The sequence below is a fragment of the Zalophus californianus genome, chromosome 10 (assembly GCF_009762305.2).
Source record: "Zalophus californianus isolate mZalCal1 chromosome 10, mZalCal1.pri.v2, whole genome shotgun sequence".
NCBI lineage: Eukaryota > Metazoa > Chordata > Mammalia > Carnivora > Otariidae > Zalophus > Zalophus californianus.
The window spans coordinates 68,027,237-68,042,416 of NC_045604.1; positions in this window are offsets into that span (position 1 = coordinate 68,027,237).

The window sequence follows — 15,180 nt, forward strand, 5'->3', positions numbered from 1 at the left end:
ATTCCCCCTGCTTGTGTTCCCTCTCTCGCTGTCTCTCTCTCTGTCAAATAAATAAAATCTTTAAAAAAATAAATAAATAAAATAAAATGAACCGAGCAGGCAGGTGAAAGCTGCTGTTACCAGTTACCTCGTGTAAGAATCTCCTTGATCGCTTTTTGCTGAGTATTATTAGGTTAGAAGTCGGAAGTCCTCCAAACCCTGAGTGCAATTTCTAGAGGTGATATTAAAGAAGTATTTTAAAGAGTGAGGCTAAGAGAGGCAATAGAATTGCAGATGGGTTACAGAGAGGATTCCAATGGTCGGGATTAGTTAAGAAACAGGATTTTAAGGCACAAATGTGAGAGGCCTGCTGTCAACCTCATTCTAGGGTTCTGGTCTCAGAAACAAGCCAGGTCTGGACTCTCACGTGTTCTTTCCATGCTTAACAAGCAAAAACTTTGAGCTCAGCTCCAGTGTTTGCCTAACGATTGGCTGCCAAATGGACCGTGGGAAGACTTGAGATGTCATCTAGCCTACGATGCGGTGGTTTTAAGCTTTATCCAGGGATGGTGGTTATGCCGTAAGCAGCTATGTGATTTTAGGTGAGTCACTGAGCCCCTTTCCGGCCCAGGCTTCCTTACTGTGAAATGAGGCATCTGTGAATCTCTGACAAGCCACCAGGGAGAATGGAGTCATCTGTCGGTGGGAACAGATCATAGGAGGATCGAGCCCCATGTAGAGAAGACGGGGACCCTCCACGTCCAGGATGCACCTGGGCATCTTTTCCTGCCCCTGAGAGAAGGCAGGACAGGAAAGTGGGTGGAAAGGAAGGGAGAGAATAGGCTAGGAGGGGGCAGGGAAAATGAGTGGATGCGCGAGGGGATGAATGGTCCCAGCAGGGCAGAGAGTGAAGGCTGGGTCCCTCCAGCCTCCAGGCTTTTCAGTCTCCTGGCCTCTTCTCCGGAGAAGGCAAGTGGGGCCACCCTGCCTCGCCCTGCAGCCCCACTGGTCTCTGCAGGGGTCTGGCCAGCGTGCTCACGCTGTGGCTCTCTCGAGCCTGCTGTTTTTCTTGAGGGCTTTTTGGTAACGATGGCTGTATTTCCAGAAAATGTGTGTTTGGAACATAGCACTTTAGACAGAGAGGAGGCCAAAATGTATTCACTCCCACACTTTACTTTTACAGGTGAAGAAAACACAGACCATATTTGATCGCCACTTGCTTGGACAATGCTTGAAGTGCCTGAGACTTCGGAAACATGACCTTTCAGTACCAGTGCGCTGCATGACTGACAAGGCCACGGGTGACCTCATGCTTCCGTGGGACCATGCCCTCCATCTTTCCCCATGAACCATTTCGTTGGGTTGATTATGAGGAGATTCTTAATTTCGCACCAAACACACACTCGTGCATGCTGCCATGCTCATAAACATGCAATACCCAGCCAGGGAATGCACACACATGCAATGGACACAGGTGACCACAGCACACACAGCATACATGTATGCACGCACATACGTGTGCACACATTCTCTGAGTTCAGTGTTCTGCATTAGGAGGCATCGGGCAGTCCACAGGGTGCGCTGCATGACTGACAAGGCCACAGGTGACCTCATGCTTCCGTGGGACCATGCCCTCCGTCTTTCCCCATGAACCATTTCGTTGGGTTGAAAGGATTTGTTGGAGGACACCTGAATCTAATAAGAGAACCGTATGTTTGATGTGGTCTTTACCGCCAGCTCACGTCTTTAGCATGTGCCTCTTTCAATCCTGCACATCTCAGAACGTCTGGATTCTGTTTTCTTCTCTTTAAACCATGCTTTCAAACAGACCAATGTGACTTCATCAAAATTAAGTAACATCCCCAAGAGAAGGAGAAGCCAAGCCACTGGCTGGGAGAATACACCTGTAGATGACATTTCTGATGTAGATCACATACTTATATCCAGAGTATACAAAGAACTCTCTTTAATAAAAAAAAAAAACCCAACAACACATTTTTTAAATGGGCAAAAGATTTGAACAGACACATCACCAAAGAAGACATACGGCTGACAGAGAAGCACGTGTAGATGTTCCACATAACTGGGCCCTGAGGGAAATGCAAACGTAAGCCGCAGTGAGGCACGGCCACTTCTCTGTTGGGCTGCCTCAGCTGGGGGAGGCAGGGTCTTACAAATTTTAGATGTATGCTCACCCCCGGACCCAGCAACCTCACTCCTAGATAGTTACCCAAGGGAAAGAAAAACGTAACTCCGCTCAAAAACCAGTATGCGGGGGCGCCTGGGTGGCACAGTCAGTAAGCGTCCAACTCTTGGTTTTGCCTCAGGTCATGATCTCAGGGTTGTGAGATCAAGCCCTGCATGGGGCTCTGCGCTCAGCGTGGAGCCTGCTTACGATTCTCTCTCTCCCTTTCCCTCTGCCCCTCCACCTACCCTCCTCCCCGTCTCTAGAAAACAAAACAAAACAAACAAAAAATGGTGTGCAGACATTTATGGTGCCTTCTTTCTAACTGCCAAAAACTGGAAAGTACCTATGTGTTCTTCAACAGACAAGTGGATCAACTGTGGTCCTTCAAAACAGTAAAAAATACTCAACATTAAAAAAGACTAAACTGTTGATACACACCACCACACGAGCAAACCGGAAATGCATAAGCAGAGTGATGGTAGCCAGACTCAAAGCCCACCTACTGCAGGATTCTGTTTACAGCACACCTGGACAATGCAAAACGACAGAGACAGAAAACAAAAGAATGGTTCTAGGGGCTGGACCTGGAGGCAGGGGCTTCACTCCAAAGGGGCACAGAGCAATTTGTCAGGATGATGGAATCATCTTATATTTTGATTTTGATGGTAGTACCATGACTGTATACACTTGTCCAAACTCCCACACCGTACACTAAAAAGGATGGATTTTGGGGGCACCCGGCTGGCTCATTGGTGGAGCATTTGACTCTTGATCTCAGGGTTGTGAGATTGAGCCCCACGCTGGGGATGGAGCCTACTTTAAAAAAAAAAAAAAGGGATGGATTTTTGCCATGAGTAAATTGTACCTTCAAACAAATAAGCTGATTATATTCCAAGTACCTCTTTCTTTTAGTACCTTATCGAATACAGCGAACACCAAACAACCCACCATGAACATTCTACCTTGAAATCTCTTCACCCAATGCCACAAGTCCGTTAGTATATTCTGGACAGTCTCATCCAGTGATCCGCATGGCGAAGCTTGCACACTGGCCGCCTCCCGAGGCCAGGGCCTACCTTGCAGGATGGATTCAGCCACAGCTTGAGTTCGGAGCCCATTTCTGTAGGAGTCAGCTTGTGCCGCAGCCACAGACCACACTCAGGTTCCAGGGAGCACGGCAGGGTTTCTGTCTCCCCTGTGAACCACCGGGGCTGCAGGCGGGCCGAGGTTCCCCGGAGCCAGGCTGCTCTCCGCTAGGCTCCTTGTGTCTGCTCCTTGTGCCCTGAGGACAAAGGAGCCGCCACCATCTGGGGTGTGGTGTTTTCACACCACAGGGCAGAGCCTCAACCACACAAGTACAGAGAACTGTTTTGCTCAGAGACTGCAGCACACGTTCCATTGGCCAAAACAAGCCCCACGGCCAAGTCCAAAGTCAGGGCAGGAGGGAAGAGGACTCTCCTGCCCAGAAACTCAGCGAGCATTGGGGACACGAGTCATTGCGAACATAACAGCCGTTCTCAGGAACACCGTGCGATGGTAGAGAAGAGCCAGACGAGAACCTCAGTGCGCAGAAGATCCGACAGCGTCACACCACGAACTAGGTCTCATACAGCAGCTAAAGGGAATCGACCATCTATTCATATCCATCCATCTAGGTCATCAGGGATCGCGCTCAAAAATACAATGTTGAGTGAAGAAATGAAGTTGATGGTTTGGTTGGTGTTGGTTGTTTAGCGAAACTGCTCTGTAATGGTGCTGTTTCAGCTACACCTCACTACAGCAACATCCTAAGATGGATGATTTAATTCCCCCCAGAGAAAGACAGGCAGAATAAACCCCTGGCAAAACGGCCCTTGAAAGTCTCCAGAATCTATACCCAAGCCATGGCCCAAAGCATCCCTTCTTTGCAGACCCCGAGAAAGACTCTGCATCTCCCGGAGTTCAGAAGCTCAGCTCAGGCAGGCCTGGGTGTGAAGCCAGCTCCGAAGGGCCGTAGGAACACGCCACTCTGCAGGTGGGCAGCACTCAGAGCCCGTCCCACATAATTACCAGTCCTGTGGCCGCGGGCAAGTGATTGAATGCCTCTGGACCTCAGTTCTTCCGAATGTAGGATAAATGAGGATAACGGGGTTGTTCGGAAGAAGGAGTGAGGTTGTCCATATGATGCCATTAGAGAAGGGACTGAAACAGGACCCCGTTCATCCTTCAAAAAGCTGATTGTCTACCCACCTTTAAAAATGAAATAGAACTTTTAAAAAATGAAATAGAACTGGAGACGTAGCTGGACAGTTTTTCCCGTCCAGCACTTTGGGAATGACATTCCGCCCTCTCTCCTGGCCTGCAAGGGTCTGCTGGGAAGCCCCCTGACAGCCTCCTGGGGGGCTCCCTTCCTCTACTCTACCCCCCATTCACCACACCCACAGTAAGTGTCATCTTCGTCCTCCGAGAAATAACTTCACTGCACCAAATGCACCCGTGCCAAAGCGAGCGTGGAGATGAATGTGCTCCAGGACCGCAGGGTGAGAGAGGCAGAAGGCAGGCGGGGCTGGGGAGAGCCGCAGAGAGGCTACTACCCCTGCCACCTGCTGCCGCACCTCTCCCTCCATCTCCAGCTCACACTCAAACTGTTTTAGGAAACCACCTGCAAAGCCTAAGAGTGCCCGGCGACGCTTACAACCTGCCACAGCCCCCCGACGCTCCGGAGGGCAGGTTTCTGCTGAGCGGTGGGGGCACATTCATAGCAGGAAGCATTTTTGGAAATAGAACCTCCACACCCCTCAAGATAAAATGAGAACGTATACTCCTTGGTAGGGATTCTGGCAGTGTTATTTCTTACTCTGCGGAGCAAGAAAGAGAAGCGTATGGTGCACAAACACCTTTCAGGTCCTGGGTGTGAAGTCATGAAGTTGTTTGTGAGAAACAGCTCAGTTCTATACTTAAATGCCTGCAACACAGCTGTCCACGGCGCGACACGGGACGCCGGGCGGCATTTGGTAGACTGACAACAAAAGAAGTTGGTACTGGATGTACCCTGGTGTCACAGGAATAATTATGCTACCGAACAGTTGCTGAAATCTATTTTTAACATAAACCTCAATAATAGACATAAAAATGAAAGATTCTGTAAACCTGTTATGGGGGGAAAATGACTCAGGTTGAGAGACTTTCAGTAAGTGAGGGAGGTTGTCACTCACTTTGTCCTCTTGAAGGTCGAGAACGGCCACGGTCACCCCCGTTCACTTCTCTTCCCCCCTTGCGCTTTGTGCTATCCCCCCATCGCCCAAAGTACCGCCCTCATTACATTCTCTTCCTCTCTGTTCCTCCGAGTACGTTCCTGCCCTTCTCTTTCCTCCTGCCCTGAGCAAGTGAAAGAAGTGGTGAAGAAGGTGAGCTGGAGTCAGATATCCGATCGGATAACACGTCTTCGAGCAATCTTGGGAAATAACTTAGTATCTGTAAATCTCCATGTTATCATCTCTCTAATGAAGATTATGAGCATGGTCCTATAGTGTAAGCTCCTGCTGGGCCTCCCCTCTGTACAACTTCAGAGGGCCCATTTCACTCTGTGTAGATGCCCCCTGCCCCCTACACTGTATAAGGCAGCAGGCCGCCCTGGCTCCCTCACCAGTTTGAGATCTACGTGGGCAGATACTGTCTGTTTGGTTCACCAAGTGCCTAAGACACTGTGTAAACACCCAGTAAATACGTAGGAGCATCAGCTCTGTCACCATCTGCCACTCAGGGTCTTCTTATCTTTCTGCTCCAACATCCTACAGTGCAGCTCCTACACTCAAGGTCATATCACTGTCCAAGATGGCAGCTGGAGCACCAGTCATTGCATCCATATCCAAACAGCAGAAAGGAGAAAGGGCAAAAAAAAGTGTGCTTCCCAGCTAATCCATTCTCAGTAATGAGCCTTCCCAGGAGCGCCAGGAATGCTTCCATTCACAGCTCTTGGTCTTGAACTTAGATGTGTGACTACACCTAACTGCAAGGGATTGAGAAATACAGTTCTTGGCTAGCACACTGCTGCCCCATAAAAAAATCAGGGTTTTGTATTTAAAAAGAAAGGGAGACTGTACACTGGCAGACACCTAGCAGTTTCTGCCACAAGGGCCTGGGACACAGCTCAGAGACCTCCCTCCAGGACTCCACAGTGAGGCCCGGCCCCCGGGCTCTGCCTTCACAGCCTCACGCTAGGGAGGGCACTTCTCTGCAGAGTGGCCTGTCACATTTTTGGAACAATTTCTGAGCATTTCTGTTTTTTATTTGTTTTGCTTTTGGCTCCAACAACCATTTTCCTGTGACTTCTGCCAATCTGTACGAGCTCTGCTTCATGAAACTGTACTGAAAACAATCTATGTTTTTCTTCAGTATGATGGTGAATGCTTTCCTGAGTGCTTGGACAATATAGCCCTTCACATTTCTTAAGGAGGCCACTCTGTGATCATGGCAAACTTGTCTTCTTCAAGCTCTAGCTCTCCAGTTCCCTAAACCTTTTTTCACAAGACCCTTCCCTGTTCTTCTTGCTCTCCACCCGGTTGTCACGGGCCTTCATAAGGCCCGGCTCCCAGGCTGTACAGGATGCTCCAGATCTGAGCCAGCCGGTGGGGACCGTGGGGGACCTCGCTCTGTCCCTGTTCTTGCCGTCACCTGCATCACACCAGTGGCTCGTAAGGAGCTGGGTCTACTGAATTCCAGGTAGCTTTCCCAGGAATCTCTATCCGGACAAGTGCTCCCATTTTGCAGTTTATAATGTCATTAAGTTGAGTACATGTCTCTTTGACCTTGTTGTATTTTCTCTTTAATGTGGGCCCCAAATTTCAACCTGTGGAGACGTTTTAGAATCTTGCTGCTGCTGCCCCCACCCTCCCTCCTGCAGCCTTGTCATGTCCAGCCCACGTCTGAGCAGCCTGCCTCCTGAGTCTCTATCGGGGCCAACCCTTTGGAAGAGCATTGTCACGTGAGGGTCAGAGTCACGTACAAGGACTTGGGTGAATTCTACAGTGTCATGTAGATCGGGTAGGGAACGGACTCTACTAGGAAAAAGCCTTACAAAATGAGGGTCAGCAAAAACAGGGAGGACCTAAGTCTTTCTCACAGTGACAGCTGACCTCACCACGTGACTTTGGGTGCTGGGGGAGGGGCCTGGCCCCCAATTGCTGTCCCTCCTTCTAGGGCAAATTTGAGAACAACCTGACTGGGCACCTGGCAGCCCGGATCTGGGCTTTCTGAGAAATTCTGCACCTGGAGACCCCAGGGCCCACGGGACGTTGCAAAGCTCATGGGAGGATGCCACGGGTACTTCCCACGTGCCACTGGAGGACAGGGGCCCCAAAGCCCAGCTGGCTGGTTGTCCAGACAACCTGGGGTGGGTGGTGTTTTCCCAGAATCATTTGTGCCCAACTCTGCCACCTGCACCACACCTCTCAGGTAAAGACTCTGAATTCAGTCTTTCATTCAGCTACAAACTCACCTAAGAATATTGAGGTCCGACTCAAAACATCTGTCTATAAAGAAATCAGTAAAAACATGCAGCCCTCACCAAAACCTCACTGCACCCATGTGTGTACCCAGCCAACCCCCTTCCAGAAGAGAAGCTCTTCGAGCACAGAGACTGTGCCTTATTCAGTCACGGACCGGAGGTTAGGCACTGCACCAGGGAATCTGTCCCGTTCTAGATCTCCCACATCTGCTGTTTCACTGACTCTGCAACCCTTCAAGGGTGGGTAGCACCCACCGAACAGGTGAAAAAACCGAGGTTCAGAGGGGTGAAGTGTCGCACAGATGAGGGGCACCGGGGCTGGATTTCAGCTGAGCTCTAAGTGCCCCAAACCCTGTCCTGTTGTATTACCTGCCTTAAAGAGTGCAGGCTCGTGATAAATACCAATGGAGGGTGTAGTCGGTGTGTCTTTGCACTCCCAGGCAGGACTATGAGTGACAATTCCCGACACAGATAGACATATGTCCTTGTAATAGAGTCATGTCAACATGGTCCTCCCAGGAGGACACCGGGCGAAGGGCACCTGTTACCAGGTCATGAAATGGGCGGCACCCTGGGCATGAGCTGCCGCAAGCCTCTCTAGGACCTCACCAGCCCCATCCCCCCACCCCACCCCACCCCACTCCTCCCCCGAAGTCCTGGCCTGGCACTGGGGCTCTCAGGCACTCGCCACTGACAGCAGAGGCTCGGCTCCTCTCAGGCCATCAAGTGTCCAGTCTGGTCTAATATCGAGACTCCAGAATCTCATGCAGTTCAAGGTCGTCCCTGCTCCAGGCTGCCCAGGACGCTTGGGGAGTTGGGGCCCCCTCTGAGAGCTACTCACAAGCTTCCCACCCACCCCCATCGCAGGTTCGGTGACCAGCAAAGTATCCCCAGCCCCGTCTTGGGGAAGGGGCTGCACCTGGCAGAACGTCTTCTTGGGCAAAGTGTTTTCAGGTCGCTCACCGCCGCTCCTCAAACTGCTCCTCAAACTGCAGCCCGTGGCTCTCCCCAGGCAGGTGTTCTCCGGTGGTCGTTTCTCTTGGCTGCCAGTGAAGGGAAGGGCCCCAGTTGGTGGGCCCCCATAGGTGGGGTGGGGGTTGGGGGTGCACGGCACACCGGCAGCTCTCCACCTGCCTCTGGAGCCGTTGGATGGGTTCTCGGCCTTTCCTTACACCTGCCAGGTGCTGGCGGGGAGCAGCCACTGTCCTGAGGTGTTGCTCCTGTCGTTCTCGGCCTCGGGTGCTTCCGAGACCGTAGGAACGGGTGTGTTGGACATCCGTAAAAATGAGCAACTCAAGGCTGCAGAAGTGGGGGGGGGGGACGGGAATAAAGTGATCCACAAGGGGAAAGAGAGGCGTTAACATCAATGCCGTGCGTGGGGCACCCTCTTCGTGCGCTCTCCGTGACGCGGGTGACAACCCATCGGGACGGTACCGTTGCCCCGCCCGCTCTGTGCATCCTCTGGCAAGTCCACAGATACGGACACGGGAGGTCCCGCCTTTCTGGGGAGCCAAGGTGACACAGCTTCCAAGAAGCCGGCAGGGAGGGTGGCCCCTCTCTGGGAGCCACGAGGATGAGGGACAGCCCTCCGTGTCTGGGACCACGCTGCTGGGGGTGTGGCCGGGAACCCCTGACTTGCGCTGCTGCAGGTCCCGTGACAGACAGGCGTGGCGGCCCGGGACACTGTCCCATCGGAGCTAAACTCCTCCACCCACCGTCCCAGGTCCCAGGTCCCACAGCGAGGCTGCTGGGCGCGCCCACCTGGCCGCCGGGGCCCCTCCGCCCCACCCCAACAACCGCTTTCCTGGCCCCCGGTCCAGCGACCTGGCTTCAGCGTGACGCGCTTTCCCCCACCACGAGGTCACCCTGCTTCAGCAACGTGCACAGACCTCTCATTTCACGTCCCGACCCGGACATCCAACACGAAACGTGCCTGCTTCCTCACCGCACGCGCTTCCGCTTCCCCGGCTTCCCTGGGCACCGAGGAGCCAGGCGCCGCTAAGCTGGGACCGAGCGCGGCGCGGCGCCGTGCGGACTCGGCTTCCCAGGAGGGCGGGCGGCTGCCCAGGCCGAAGCGCCCGCAGCCCGCCGCGTAAGGCGGCGGCGCGGCAGCAGTGAGTGCGCAGGGCAAGGCGTCCATGCGGGGCTGGGCCTGCGCCCTGGGGGTTCGCAGCGCGTGATCTGCTGCGCGCCGCCCGCGCGAACGGGGGGGGCTACGTGTCCGTCTGTCCGCACAGAGCCTGGCGCCCGGGGCCACCCCGGAGAGGCTTCCTAGCGGGGTCCTGGGTTCCCAGCGGAGCGAGCGGGCGTCCAGTGGTCTCCCGGCTGAACGAGGGTCCTCAGCTCCTGCCCTTCGCCGGGGCGAACCCTCCCTGATAGAGACGCAGAGGGCGGCGGGCAGAGCTGCAGAGCTTTCTGGACTCGGATGGGCCAGGCAATCAGCCCTCGGGGACCAGGGTGAGGAGCGCGGGCCTGCGCCTGCCGGGCTCACCGCCCTCAGCGGCCCCCTACCGCTCCTTCGCTCTGGTCCCCAGCCCCCGTGGCCAGAGCTCCTCTCTGCTGACTTCTTACATTTGATTCAAACTACACGGCGGCCCGAGGAGGGACCTGTGTCTGGACCTGCCCTTCCTCCCGGGCGTGCCGGGCAGCTGTCCACGTCCCCCAGAGGGCACGGCGCCCCAGCTGGCTTCTGTCAGACATGCGCCGGCTGAACACGCTGGAAGAACACCCTTGAAGCTGTAGCCTTGTGCCTATGCCCATCATAAACCCTGGGCTCTACGGGGCCGGCCTAACTTGCTCCGGGACGTTAAATTAAGCGTGCTTTGCAGAATTAGGCTGACACGGGATGGGGTGACGGAAATCTGGCTCGCCTCCCTTCGCGGGGGGGGGGGGGGGGCTCGTGAGACACCGCAGGTGGCCTGTCTCCTGGGGCGCCGTCCCCTGGGTAAGGGCAGCCTTCATGGCCAGCAGGGGACAGTGCTGAGTGCTGCGCGTGTGCCACCCTGCCAACCCTGTCAGCCCCCCTGTCCGCCTGCCTGGAGGACAGACGGACCTCTCAGAGCCACCTGCCCTGACCAGGGTCACCTCGTCACCTCGTGACAACGGGCACCACAGCCGGGGCTGGGTGGGCGGCGCTTAAAGCCTCACTCCTGTGATGACTGCAGGCTTGGAGAGCACCCCCTGGGTCCCCAACTTGTAGCGCAGGTGGAAGAGATGCCGCCACCCCCAGGAGTGGCCCGAGGGTCTGAGCGGTGAGCGGAGCCCCACGTCCACGCGGCTCCTCCACACCCTCCCACCCCCGCAACCGTGGGCCAGCACTAATCAGACGACATGGTGGCCCGGTGTGGGTACCCAAGCGCCTCTGTCCCAGGGGCGGATATGAGAGGCAGGAGATTGGCCGGGCGCGGGGCACATGCAAACCAGGCCCCAACCCTGGAGCCCCATCTGAGCTGGAAAGGACGAACAAGTCAGCGACTCTAGCACTGATGAGTCATCTACATGGAAAACCACAAACGGGGACTGTTTCTGTTTGACTCCATCCTGAGCTTGCTCTCTGCCCAACTCTGTGCCCTCACCCCAAACACTCCCCGGACGAACCCGCGCTGAAACAAGGTTCGGGAGGTAGCGCTCTCCGCTGCCGTTTGCAGCCAGGTCATAGCCAGAGGACTGTGTCTCCTGTACCAGGACAGCACACCAAGCGTTTGGAGGCGACGCGGAAGGGGTGTCCTGCAGGTGACTGAGGACAGCCTCAGTCTGGCCCTTTCCCCTCAGACCGGCGGGCTGTCCGTGCACAGGGCTGGCACCCCCCGGGACAGCCCACTCCCTTGCCAGCCTGATGACTCTTTCCAGGTCACCTAAGTGACCCAGTCTAGACACTGCGTATGGAAGTGTGAGCTTCCAAGGTAGGCCGGGCCCTCCCCGGGGCACCCCCTTGGCTGCGTGTGGGTCCCAACCCCGCGGTCACACACGGACTTGTAGAGGCGGAGATCTGGTACCTGCTTCATAGGAGACCAAGACTTCAATCAGGCGCCAGATTCCAACCATCAAGACGGTGCTGTTTGCTTTGGAAAATGACCCGGTTGACAAGGAAATGCTTTGGGATTGGGATCCCCCATTCACTCTTCCTTCTAGAAACTCCTCTGGTGAGACGGGCAGGTTTTGACCAAGGGCGTCACCTAAGACGAGAGTGTCGGGTTGAGATGGTATGTCATTGTTAGCACGACTGCGCAGCGTCACGGGCCTCCCTCTGAGACCCTCTGAGACCCGCTCCAGACCCACATTCAGGGGTTTGAGCTACCTCCTCACAGTAGGATAAGGACTAGGGGCCTCACGTAGCATCACTGTCCCATCCAAACTGCGGCCGGGCACACTCGAATCAGATATATCACAGAGAAGCATGATGAACCAGAGCGCAGGGCACAGTCTCCAGACCCCGGCTGCCGGGCCCTGCGCTGTGCATCCCACACACAGGAGGCCCCCGGCATCCTTCCGGGTGGGCCTTCGAGGAGAAAACCCGACTCCCAGGGGTGATCAGAGACACCAGGGAGCACTATGTATGGAAAGGCTCAATCGCGGTTCCTATCTTGAAAAACTTGGCACTGATATGGGGAGATCCAACAAAAATTAACTTTTATAAAAATATAAGCTGAGTTACATAAATTCCAATAATTGATTCATGATTAATTGGCAACTGAATGCCGTGGATGAAAGTCCTACGACCTTAGAAACGAGAACGGCCGTGAGTCAGACCGCCTGGCACGGCCTCACGGTGGCGGGGGGCGGGGGGTGCAGACAGGCCTGGAAGGTCGCTTCTGAGCACTATTTGCACAATGAGCCGCAAAGACAGATTTTTTTTTAAGAGAGAGAGTGCGTGAGCATGGGGAAAGCAAAGGGAGAGGGAGAGAGAATCCCAAGCTGACTCCCTCCCAATGCGGGGCTCGATCCCACAACCCGAGATCATGACCTGAGCTGAAACCAAGAGTCGGACGTTCAACTGCCCCAAAGATGGATTTTTTCACACCTGGAGTTGGATTCTCCCTCGAAGGTCTGGTGCTGCTCATATTTCAACCACAGCCATTGTCCCAGGATAACTGTCCAGCTCGGGCTGGTACTCACTCATTCCCTGGGTTCCCGTGCCCCTGTCAGCATTGGCAGGGCCGCCTTGGACTTCAGCCTCTCCCAGGGCTGAGGCTGACGAGCCTCCACACCGCAGCCTGTCCCCCATAGGCCCCTGCTGCAGGGTGTCTGCCGGACAGCACACAGAGCTATCCCAGCCCCCCACCATCAGCCCTGCTCAGAAGCACGTAGACGGGATTGGGGGTCAGAGATGACGGAGACACGGCCTTTGTAGACCGAAGGGTGCAGTCCTCACGTGAACTTCCACTTTGTGTCATGAGCATAACAACAGGGTCAAAGGGAGTAAGGGGGCATGGAGGGGGCCTGGGAAGGCTTCGTCAAGGAGGTGGTGCAGGAGATGGGCACTGAGAAAGTAACCAGGCCAATGGGGGAGAGCTGATGGGAGAGCATCACAAGACGAGAGAACACTGTGAACAATGGGGCCGAGGGACAGCAGGTGCATGCTGGTGCCCACTCCTCCAAGTGCTGGACGTGCAGGACTTTCCAGCCCATAAAACTCGGGTAGCTCGACACTGGCCTTAGTGGGAGTATTTATATCATGGAAATCGGCAAATGCTACAAATAAAGACTGTTTTTGTTAATGGAGAGCCAGTTGACCAGCACACCATTGGCCCGTGTGCGTGAGGCACCAGGGCGACTGGTCAGCTTTAGAACTACCGAGGGTCTTGGTTAAAAGGAACAGGAGTTTATACGACGGATCATGGGCTACCTCGAGGCTCTGAGGAAGTGGCACGCCTTTGGGAAAGGATATAACCAAGAAGCTGAATGCTGTCAGAACCTTCCAGAACCTTCCGGCACTCAGCTCTGCCTTCTTAGGACATCTGTCTTGTCTTTCCCTTTCTCTCTCTCTCTCCTCTGTGTCCCAGTTCCAGGGAACATGGCTGATAGGGCTTTTAAATTTTAAATGTGACAGCTCACCTCCTGAAAAAGGCTTCTTTCTCCTTCTCTGTTCTAGTTCCAAAATGTCCTACGGAAAACCTGGAATCCACTCACTTTGGCCAGGTGTTCACTGCTGCACCAGCCACCGGTGGCAGGAGAGGGAACCGAAACTGGTCCCTCTCCGGTCGCAAGCCATCCCAGAACCAGTCAACGGTGGCCAGGGGTCGCGTGAAGGCCACGGCCTGCGAGGTGGCCGCGGGGATGGGCGGGGGCGGCGGTTCCGAGAAGGAAGGAGGCATGAGTCAGAAACGCAATCGGCTTCGAGAAGGAGGAGAGCAGGAGGTAAGCCGGCAAGGTGGGCAGACGTCTGTGCGGCAGGTGTGGGCTGGACCCAGTGGGTGACCCAGGCCCGGGAGGCGGGGGACGGGGGACCTGGGGAGGAGTGCCCTGCTCACATTTCTGGGGGTTCGGTTTTGGTTCAGTTTCAGTTTTGACACTGGCTGAAATTTTTATTACTTTTACACACAGAAACCTCAACAGCGTCCACTCAGCCCTGCTGGGTAGTCGGCGCTTTATCCTTTGCCTTTTCCAGCTTGGCCCGGGAGCCAGCAGCTTTGGACACGGAATGATCTGCCCGGTGACGAGGGCTCCCAGGCTCCCTGCCACCGCAGCTCGTCCTGATCGCTTCCACCAGCTGCGCCGGGGCTCCCCTGTCTTCCCAGCTGAGCTGCGTGAGGGCGGCCGGGGTGCGGGTCTTCCTGTGGTGTGGACAGTGCAGGCAGACAGGGAGACAGCGGACTCAGTGGGATCCGCATCTCGCACAACCACCGCCGGCCGAGACTTCTTCCTTCCAGCAGGGAGGTGCCGGGGTCCCCCCCTCGCGTGGAGGACAGGTGGCCTCTTGGTGAGGGCACCCTGGGCCCACAACCTCCGCTTCCTCTCTGGCCTCGCCCCGGCTCGGTGTCTGTGTGCCAGCCGCTGCAGGGGAGTAGCCGTTCAGTGCTCTGAGGCCGGGGCCTGCTCAAGCGCCGGAGACGCTCTCAGACTTCGCTGCAGCCACCAGCACCGGGGGCCATGGACACAGCGGGTGAGGTCCCGCCGGGCTGGATGTTTGCTCCGATGCCCAAGTCCTTGGGCCTTTTCTCCAACCGGGGACTGACCTTCTCCTGGGCCTCCCGCTTCTTCCCTCGGCGCCCGCGGGGAACGTCAGGTTTCTGTTCGGAGCACCACGGCCCATCCCCGTCATCCTGGAGGGTGAGCCTATGACACATTGGATGCAGGACAGCCATTCCAGGGTGACTCTCTGGCCCAGGCTAGCCCTGGTCTAACGAACTCCCTCCCGCGTGGTGCTTGCAAGGCCGTGCTTTGGTCCTGCCTTCCCGCCCCTGCCCCACCCAAGTTGCAAGTGCTTGCGGTCCTGGTGGTCGCCTTCCTGCACCCAAGGGTCACGAGCAAACTCATTTCTCTCTGCTCCCTATCACATAAGGCGCCAAGGTCTGGGCCCCACGCGCCT